The sequence below is a fragment of the Nicotiana sylvestris genome, chromosome 2 (genome assembly GCF_000393655.2).
Source record: "Nicotiana sylvestris chromosome 2, ASM39365v2, whole genome shotgun sequence".
In the NCBI taxonomy this organism is placed as follows: Eukaryota; Viridiplantae; Streptophyta; class Magnoliopsida; order Solanales; family Solanaceae; genus Nicotiana; species Nicotiana sylvestris.
In genome coordinates, this window is record NC_091058.1 from 94439057 (window position 1) to 94449060 (window position 10004).

The window sequence follows — 10004 nt, forward strand, 5'->3', positions numbered from 1 at the left end:
ACTGGCGAACTTCAGCTCTAGAGCTGAAGTTTTTGTTTTTGTAACTGGCGAACTTCAGCTCTAGAGTTGAAGTTTTTATTTTGTAACTGGCGAACTTCAGCTCTAGAGCTGAAATTTTTGTTTGTAACTGTCAAACTTCAGCTCAAGAGCTGAACTAAAAGGTTTCCGAAATTTGGTATTTTGTCAAGTTTCAATCACAACTCATCCCTTTCAAACCCTCCGAGGAAAAAAAATGGATTTCTTATGTTTGCTAGCAATTTAATTCAAATTTCCTCTTTTTCTGAAACTGGTAACAGACTATTGAAAATTCTGGGACGGTTTCGTTTTTGACATTGTTTGAATTTGAATATCAGACATTGTTTGAAATTGAATATCGTCTATGACTCAACATGTCGTTTCTTCTCTTTCTGATAAAAGCTAGTATGACTCCGAGGAGATACCAAATTGATGAACTAAAAGGTTTCTATCTCCACAACCCATGTCAATTACTGGAACATTTTCACAATCAGCGACTTCAGAAAGGAGTGGCCTATTGGATTGAGGGCGGATATAACTTTAAGGAGGAGAAGGAGGAGGAGAAAGGGGGCTGAAGTTGTTTAAAAAGTGGGTACAAGTTAAAACTTTTAAAAAAATGGGTATAGGTTAAACGAGGGCGATCAAATAGGGCATCCGTGCTTTTTACGAAAGCTATTGAGCATATATTTGTTAAGGCCCAAATAGGCTCTTTGTATGCATAGGCATGTCTCCACAGATTAAATGTTCTTATTAGGCTGCCGTGATAATATGTAAAAGCACACAAGTGCTTGACAAAATTCTCTAAAACTTTGGTGAACATGTTCCCAAACAGCTCACGTAACTAAGTATTAGACCAGTTGCATAGTAAGAATATATTTGAAAGAAAAAGAACATAATAAATGACCTCATGAATATACCCAGTTACCTTTGGCAATCAATAAACGACCTCTTGTTTCTCTAAAATGTCAAATTACGTAATATTTATTACCGGAGTAGTCGCTCAAAAGGGAGAAGAACCATCCAACACTGCCCATTAATCTCATTCCATGGACCATTATTTTGCACCAATATTTTTAGCTGTCTCACATTGTTGGCAATCCTCCATGGAGAAGGCCAGGTATTATTGACACAATTTTGTAGGAGTAGTGAATCAGTTTCACCAACGATAAGGTTGTAATCTTTTTGTATGCACCAATTGATTCCAAATAATAGTGCACAAGCTTCTGCCCAGTTGCTTGTTTCTTGCCCCGAAGGTTTGGAGAATGCCATCGTGAAGTTACCCATGCAATCTCTAGTAGCTTGTTTGGTCCTTTTGGAGGAACTCGCGAAAATTGGATTTGTAACTCAACTTATAGGCCATTTCCAACTAGAGCTTGAGGCCCAAAATTAAAAACAACAATCTGAAATCTGAAAAAGGAATAATAACGCCTACTTGCATTGCCAGTAGGCTATCTGGACCAACACTCAGCAGAAATGATCGTAGTGGGGCAGCCACTTTTTAAAGTGGTATTTACTTTTTATTCAGTATTTTTAATGCTGAGAAAAAGTAGCCACTAATTTATTAAAATTAATATGAAAAGACGGTGTTACCCTTTCCTCTATCTCTTTTCCTTTACAAATGAAAATGTAGTGTTTATACTGGCGACTGCATTTCTTCTCATTCTCAAGTGGATTCAGTTGGAAGTTCCAATGTTAAAATGATTCATGTTCTAGACTAGTCTGTACTCAATATGATTCTTTTATCTTTTTCTTGAGCTTGGCACAAATGTTTATTAAAAGTCGCTTTCATTTGGGGCAAGTTCTTCTATAAGATTCATTTTTCAGGATGAGAAAATAAATAAATTAAAGAGACTGTATCCTTGGTTATCGGAATAGTTAAGGACATGTAGTCCTTAACTTAGACTTACAAGCTTATAGATTAAGGACAGCTAGTCCTGAACTTACAGTAACAAACTCAAAAGTAAAGGACACTTGGTCCTGAACGTAGAGTTGGAAGTTCAAAAATTAAGGTATGACGACCCGACCCGTCGTCTCATGAGTTACCGCTCCATTTTTCCCATTTTCTGCTTCTTTATGCTTCATTTTCTGTATTTGGTATGATCGAGTTGATTTGGATTGGTTTGGGTAGGAAATGAGACACTTAGTCTCTTTAAGGAAAACCTAGTTTGGAAAAGTCAACCAGATGTTGACTTATGAGTTAGAGGGCTCGGATGTGATTTCTGGTGGTTCGGTTAGCTTCGGGGGATGATTTGTGACTTAGGAGTGTGATCGGAAGTGGTTTTGGAGGTCCGGTGTAGAAATAGGCTTGAATTGACGAAGTTAGTATTTTGGCGAATTCCGGTTGATAGGTGAGATTTTGATCCGAGGGTCGGAATGGAATTCTGAGAGTTGCTGTAGCTTCGTTATGTGATTGGGATGTGTGTGTAAAATTTCAGGTCATTCGGAGGTGATTTGATTGGATTTTTGATCGAATGCGTGTTTCGGAAGTTGTAGAAGAACTTAGGCTTGAATTCGATGTAATTTGATGGTTTTGGTGTTGTTTGAGGTATTTTGATGATTGGAACAAGTTTGGACGGTGTTTTAGCATGTGTTGGTGTTTTTGGTTGAGGTCCCGGGGGCCTCGGGGTGATTTCGGATGGTTAACGGGAAGTTTTGGACTTGTGCAACTCAGAATTTGCTGCTGCTTCTGGTATTTCCGCTTCTGCGGTATTGGGACCGCAGAAGCAGTGTCGCCCATGCGAAGAGGAGGCCGCAGAAGCGAGGGTTGGCCTGGTCAGCTGTTTCCACAGAAGTGGACTAGGAGCCGCATCTGCGAAACCGCAGATGCGGGATTTCGACCGCATAAGCGATTCTAGGGAGGCTAAGTGATTTTTGCGGATGCAGAGTTTTGACCGCAGAAGCGGTACCGCGGAAGCGGTAATTTAATCGCAGAAGCGGTTATGTTTGGGCAGAAGGTATTTAAGTTCTTCTTCGCGAATTTTTGAAGGGTTAGTCATTTTCACTTCAGACTTGGAGAATTGTGGGAGATTTTAAAGAGGGATTTCAAGGAGCTTAAATAAGGTAAGGATTCTTGGACCTCAAACACGATTCTATGGTGTTACTTCATGAATTAGGACTGAAAATTTAAGGAATTAATGGACAAAAACATGGTGGTTTAGGGCTTGAACTTAAGAGAGCATAAATTAAGGATTTGAAGGGCTAATTGAACTCCGATTCTTGTGATTTTGATATGTATGAACTCGTGGGGAGATAAGGAGTCTAATGATGTAAAAATTTCTGAGTTTCGAGAAGAGGGCCCGGGGCTCGGGTTTTGCTAATTTCGGGAATTTTGATATTTTTCGATTGTTTTCGATTGGGTTTTGTTCCCTTAACATATTGTGACGTATTCGTTGTGGTTTTGGTCAGATTCAACGCGCGAGGAGGCCGATTTGGGAGGTAAGGGCATAGCGAGCTAGAGTTTTGGCCGGTTCGAGGTGATTAATGAATGTAAATGATGTCCTGAGGGTTTGAAACCCCGGAATTTCACTTTGTAGTGCTATATTGAGGCGAGACACGCGCTCTATGAGGAGTGCGGGGTCATTTACTATTGGGCATTGTGACTTGGTCCGTCCCGAGTGATATTTTTTACTGCGTATTTGATTGAGGTTTAATTGATATCATCATTACTTGGACTAAATGTCATATTTGGGCTTCATGCCAACTGTTTGAACCCTTCGGGGATTGTTATCACTGTTTTCCTCGCTATTTGACATATTACTTGATCTCAGTCCTATTGTTTAATACAGTTTTGTAAACTCAGCCACTGTTACTCAGATTTGAAACTTAAACTTAATGACATTTTGGGCTGAGAACTACTATTTTATTATTGCTCGAGGGGCTTATGTAATTTCTGGACTGAGTAATGGATCGGGCTGCGCGTCGCAGCAGTATTATATTGATATTGAGGCTGAGGGCCTAGTTGATGCCACGAGATGGCTGATTATTGCGCTTGGGCCGTAAGGGGCCCCTCCCGGAGTCTGCACACCCCTAGTGAGCACCGTCGACGATAAATAAATGGATCGGGCTGCGCGTCGCAACGGGTACTAGAGAGTACCGTTCTATGTGTTGCATTTTCCTTATTTATCTGTCATTTATCTTTTTTTGTTGTAGTATTTCTATATTTCGATTTCATTGGTTTATCGCTTTTCTTATTACTTGATCTAAACTGCCAATTATAGATTACCCTGCATTTTCCCATGGTTTCTTATTCTCAGCCTTTATTTATGTTTATTACTCACTGGGTTGGAGTACTCACATTACTCCCTGCACCTTGCGTGCATATTCAGGTGCATCTGAGGCTGAGTGAGGATTATTTCAGCTGAGCAGCACAGTATCCGGGAGCATTGAGGTAGCTGCATGACGTTCGCAGCCTTGATCTCTCCCTTCTATCCTTGTCTTTTATTTCGTATTCTCTAGACGGACATGTATTAGGTTGATAAATCTGTATTAGAGGCTCAGACTTGTGACACCGGATTCCTATGGGCTATGTTGTAAGGCTATTATTCGGGATTTCGAAATATTTTACTTCTATTTCAGACTTCTAGTATTTTAACTTGGTAAATTATCTGTGTTAATCAATAATGAACTGTGTAGTAGTGGATTAAGGTTGTTAATTTGTCGGGCTTGCCTAGTAGTGTGTTGGGTGCCATCATGACCGGGGTTGGGGTCGTTACAAGTTGGTATCAGAGCCTAGGTTACTTGGTCTCGCAAATCATGAGCCGGTTTAGTAGAGTCTCGCGGATCGGTACAGAGACGTCTGTATTCATCCTCGAGAGGCTACAAAACCTTTAGGAAAAACTTCATATTCTTGAAATTCTTGTTGTGCAACTTTGTTGATCCGAAAACTAAACTTCTGTTATTCCATTCTCTCGCAGATGGCGAGAACTCGCGCTACCGGACGAGGCGGACAACCACCAATACCACCCACTGAGGCCACCAGAGGTCGTAGACACGGTCGTGGTCGTGGCAGAGGCCGAGCAGCGAGGGCAGCACCTGTTGATCCACCAGTTGCCCCAGCTCAGGACCAGGATCCAGCTATAGATACTCCAGCAGCACCTGTGCAGGCACCAGTTGTGCCCATAGTGATTCCTGGTCTTTAGGAGGCCTTGGCTCAGATCTTATCAGTTTGCACTGGCTTGGCTCAGGCAGTTTCAGCCACTATTGTAGCAGCTACTTCACAGACCGGGGGAGGCAATCAGACCCCCGCTGCTCGCACACCAGAGCAGGTTGTGCAGGGATTGCAGACACCGGGAGCACCTCCAGCTCAGCCGGTTGCACCAGTTCAGGACTTCGTGGTTCCAGCTATGCCAGGCGATGAGCAGCGTCGTCTCGAGAGATTTGGTAGGCTCCAGCCTCCGACGTTCAGTGGTGCTGAGGGAGAGGATGCCCAGGGTTTTCTTGACAAGTGTCAACGTATGCTTCGTACAACAGGGATCCTTGAGTCGAGTGGTGTGGCTTTTACTACCTTTCAGTTCTCTGGGGCTGCTTTTACTTGGTGGGAGGATTTTGAGAGGCGTAGGCCTGTCGGTGCAGCGCCCCTTTCTTGGCAGCAGTTCTTCGGTCTCTTCTTGGAGAAGTATGTACCACATTCCCGCAGAGAGGAGCTGCATAGGCAGTTTGAGTGGTTGACACAGGGGAATATGACCGTGACCCAGTATGAGATGAGGTTTTCTGAGTTGGCTCGTCATGCCATTTGGATGATTCCATCAGATCGTGAGAGAATCAGGAGATTTGTGGATGGCCTTAACTACCATCTTCATATTCTGATCTCGTATTGGGTGCTACGTTCGAGGAGGTATTGATATCGCTCGTGAGATTGAGACGGTTCGCCGTCGGGAGCGAGAGGAGAGGGAGGCCAAGAGGCCTCGAGGCTTGGGCAGTTACAGTGGTGTTCCTTCGAGGGTCCAGTTCCAGCATGGTAGAGGTCGTTCTTTCAGGCCTGCTCAGTCGGCCCGTCCAGAGTATCGTGGGGCATCTTCAGGTCGTGGTCATCATGGGTCTCAGCAGGGCCAGCCTTCATTCAGTGCCCTCCCAGCTCAAAGTTCATCTCGTGCCCCATCAGCTCGAGGTTCTTCTGCGCCGAGTGCATCTACTAGTCACTTCGGTGCGAGGGGTTCCCTTCAGTCCCCATCTCCAGCACCGGGTAGTTGTTATGAGTGCGGAGAGTTTGGACATATGAGAAGGCAGTGACCTCGACTTCGTGATGTTCAGTCTCAGCAGAGGGGTTAGCCCTCGACCTCTGCTCCAGTTACTTCACCACCCGCCCAGCCAGCTAGGGGTGGAGGTCAGGCAGACAGGGGTCTCCCCAGAGGGGGAGGTTGATCAGGCGGTGGCCAGGCTTATTTCTATGCTATTCCAGGCAGGACAGATATTCCTTCAGACGCTGTCATTATAGGTATTGTTTTAGTCTGCCACAGAGATGCCTCTATATTATTTGATCCCGGTTCCACCTATTCTTATGTGTCCTCATATTTTGCTCATTATTTGGGTACGCCCCGGGAGTTTCTTGCTTTACCTGTTCATGTGTCTACCCTGGTGGGCGATACTGTTGTTGTGGACCATGTGTACCAGTCATGTGTTGTGACTATTGGGAGTTTGGAGACCCGAGTTGATCTATTGCTATTGAACATGGTGGACTTTGATGTTATTTTGGGCATGGATTGGTTATCTCCATGTCATGCTATTCTAGACTGTCATGCTAAGACAGTCACTTTGGCTATGCCGGGTGTACCGCAGATCGAGTGGCGTGGCGTGACTGATTATGCTCTTAGTAGAATGATCTCTTTCTTGAAGGCCCAGCATATGGTTTGGAAGGGTTGCCTTTCATATCTAGCGTTTGTGAGGGATGTTGGAGCTAAGACTCCTAGTATTGATTCTGTTCTCATTGTGAGGGATTTTCCCGATATGTTTCCTGCAGACCTGCGGGCATGCCACCAGATAGGGATATTGATTTTGGTATTGATCTGGTGCCGGGCACTCATCCCATTTCTATTCCTCTGTATCGTATGGCACCAGCAGACTTGAAAGAATTGAAGGAATAGCTTCAGGAACTCCTAAATAAGGGGTTCTTTCGGCCTAGTGTGTCACCGTGGGGTGTGCTGGTTCTGTTTGTGAAGAAGAAGGATGGCACAATGAGAATGTGCATTGATTACAGGCAATTGAACAAGGTAACAATTAAACAAGTATCCTTTGCCTCGCATTGACGATTTATTTGACCAGCTTCAGGGAGCGAGGTTGTTCTCTAAGATTGATCTCCGTTCGGGCTATCACCAGTTGAAAATCAGGGATTTAGATATTCTTAAGACTGCTTTCAGGACTAGATATGGTCACTATGAGTTTCTTGTCATGTCTTTCGGGCTGACCAATGCCCCAGCAGCGTTCATGCATTTGATGAACAGTGTATTTCGACCTTATCTGGAATCGTTCGTTATTGTATTCATTGATGATATTCTGGTGTACTCGCATAGTCAGGAGGAGCACACGGAGCATTTGCGAGTTGTATTGCAGAGATTGAGGGAGGAGAAACTTTATGCAAAATTCTTCAAGTGTGAGTTTTGGCTCAGTTCAATGGCTTTCTTGGGACACGTAGTGTCCAGCGAGGGTATTCAGGTTGATCCAAAGAAGATAGAGGCGGTTCAGAGTTGGCCTAGACCATCCTCAGCCTCAGAGATTCGTAGCTTTCTTGGGTTGGCAGGCTATTATCGCCAGTTTGTTCAGGTATTTTCATCCATTGCATTGCCCTTGACTAAGTTGACTCAAAAGGGTGCTCTATTTGTATGGTCGGACAGGTGCGAGGAGAGCTTTCAGAAGCTCAAGGCAGCTTTGACCACAGCTCCAGTGTTGGTTTTGCCATCAGCTTCAGGTTCATATACCGTATATTATGATACTTCGAGAGTCGGGATTGGCTGTGTATTGATGCAGGAGGGTAGAGTTGTTGCTTATGCTTCTCGGCAGTTGAAGCCCCATGAGAAGAACTACCATGTCCATGATTTGGAGTTGGCTTCCATAGTTCATGCATTGAAGATTTGGAGGAACTATCTGTATGGCGTATCTTGTGAGGTATTCACTGATCATCGCAGTCTTCAGCATTTTTTCAAGCAAAGGAATCTTAATTTGAGGCAGCGGAGATGGCTAAAGTTGCTTAAGGATTATGATATTACCATTTTGTATCATCCAGGAAAGGCTAATGTGGTGGCTGATGCTTTGAGCCGAAAGACAGTGAGTATGGGGAGCTTGGTGTACATTCCAGTTGGGGAGAGGCCCTTTGCAGTTGAGATTCAGGCCTTGGCCAATCGGCTGGCGAGATTAGATATTTCGGAGCCCGGCCGGGTGTTAGCTTGTGTGGTTTCTCGGTCTTCCTTATATGATCACATCAGAGAGCGCCAGTATGATGATCCGTATTTGCTCGTACTCAAGGACAGAGTTCAGCATGGCGATGCCAGAGATGTGACCATTGGTGATGATGGTGTGTTGAGGATGCAGGGCCGGATCTATGTGCCCAATGTGGATGGGCTTAGAGAATTGATTCTGGAGGAGGCCCATAGCTCGCGGTATTCTATTCATTCGGGTGCCGCAAAGATGTATCAGAATTTGAGACAACACTATTGTTGGAGAAGAATGAAGAAAGATATTGTGGGATTTGTAGCTTGGTGTCTCAATTGTCAGCAGGTAAAATATGAGCATCAGAGACTGGGTGGCTTGCTTCAGCAGATGGTTATTCCCGAGTGGAAGTGGGAGAGGATCACTATGGACTTTGTGGTTGGACTTCCTCGGACTTTGAAGAAGTTGATGCTATTTGGGTGATTGTGGATCGGCTGACCAAGTCCGCACACTTCATTCCTGTGTGTACTACTTATTCTTCAGAGCGGTTAGCAGAGATATATATCCGGGAGATTGTTCGGTTTCATGGTGTTTCGATTTCCATCATCTCAGATAGGGGTACTCAGTTTACTTCCTAGTTTTGGCAGTCTGTTCAGCGAGAGTTGGGTACTCAAGTGAAGTTGAGCACAGCTTTTCATCCTCAGATGGACGGGTAATCCGAGCGTACTATTTAGATATTGAGGACATGTTGCGTGCTTGTGTTATTGATTTCGGAGGTTCATGGGATATGTGAGCACGTGATTTTCGCCCTATATGAGAATCACTCCCAAAAATTCAAAATAAAACAATTTTCCTTTGTGTACAATGTTGGTATTTTTGTGGTATTTTTGTATAATTATTTGTATTTTTGTCTGTGCATGTTTATTTGTTTAAATTAATAAAAATATAAAATATGTCGCATTTTCATTTAGTATTTATTTAAATTTGTTTTACAATAATGAGAAAATCAGAAAAAATAATGTGCGTTGCATTTTTAGCATTTAAGGTCTAAATTGTGCGATTTTATCGTTAATTGCTATTAAAATGTGCGATAATAGTTATTTGGAATTAATTAGTATTTTTTATAAGTTAATTTAGTTTATAAGTTAATTTAGAATTTTATTTTATTAATTAGGAAGTAAAAGAAAAGAGAGCAAGAATATAAAAGAAAATCGGAATTAGGCCTCTTCTTCAATTTTGAACCACAGGCCCAAATATACCCAACCTTCCTCTACGACCCGGTCCATTCAAAACCGGGTCGACCCAGTCCATAACCCAAATACCCAACACCCCATCTCTCTATCTTACATTTCACAAAAACAAAACAAGAAAACCCTAAAATCCCATCCGCCCCCTCTCTCTTTCCCTCTTCTTCTCCAAAACTCTCCAGGCCCCTCCAATGGCTGCCCTTCCCCCCGTCCTTCACCTTCAACACACAACACACACCACACATCAACACACACACACTCACGCAACACACAGCACACACACACACACATACACAACAAAAAACACACACACACACGCAGCAGCCCGTCCATGGCTGCTGCTTCTTCTTCTTCATTTGTCCTCAAGCTCACTCCAAACAGCCC